The sequence below is a fragment of the Orycteropus afer genome, unplaced genomic scaffold, assembly GCF_000298275.1.
Source record: "Orycteropus afer afer isolate SDZICR_OR568_19922 unplaced genomic scaffold, OryAfe1.0 scaffold00057, whole genome shotgun sequence".
Classification (NCBI taxonomy): domain Eukaryota; kingdom Metazoa; phylum Chordata; class Mammalia; order Tubulidentata; family Orycteropodidae; genus Orycteropus; species Orycteropus afer.
The window spans coordinates 8,978,263-8,978,806 of NW_006921644.1; the positions used below are offsets into that span (position 1 = coordinate 8,978,263).

The following is a 544-nucleotide window of genomic DNA, read 5'->3' on the forward strand; positions in this document are numbered from 1 at the left end:
GCAGCTTGCTAGCTTTTAAGATCCCAGTCGCTACTCGCCAAAGTAGGAGGTGGAACAGTGTTTTGTATAGTATGTTATGCCAGTTGAGCTTGATGACCCCTGTGACTATGGTCCCAAGCCCGCATGTTCAACTACTTAGTCCCTCTGTGTAGCTGGCTGTGACCAAGCCATGACCACAGCCTTGCCCCTTGTCAGCTCTACTATACACCTGGGAATTCTGATCATTCACATAAAATTATAGGACCATTGTCTGACAACCCTATATATGTTCTTGGATACACTCCCCATTTCATGGACATACCTAGTAGTTCAGCCTCTCCACCCATCTATCCACCCATATACCCATGTTAGCCTTCACTGACAACGCAGTGCTGTATGTACAAAATGGTTCATCTTTGTTGTCTGTACTTCCCATGTACCTCTCTATGTCTTTCTCATCCTCAGTGCTGCCATATTAGTCACTCACATTTGGTATATTGCCCTTCTCGTCACCCAAATCAATACTTATCTCTATCTATCTAACAGCATTCCCTCCCCTCCCTTC

The 544-nt window shown here is 45.2% G+C and overlaps 1 protein-coding gene across 1 annotated transcript in view; it reads left to right on the forward strand.

Moving 5' to 3' along the window:
* USP10 (ubiquitin specific peptidase 10) overlaps positions 1-544 on the forward strand; it is a 78,156-nt gene that overhangs the window by 31,364 nt on the left and 46,248 nt on the right. The window lies entirely within an intron of this gene.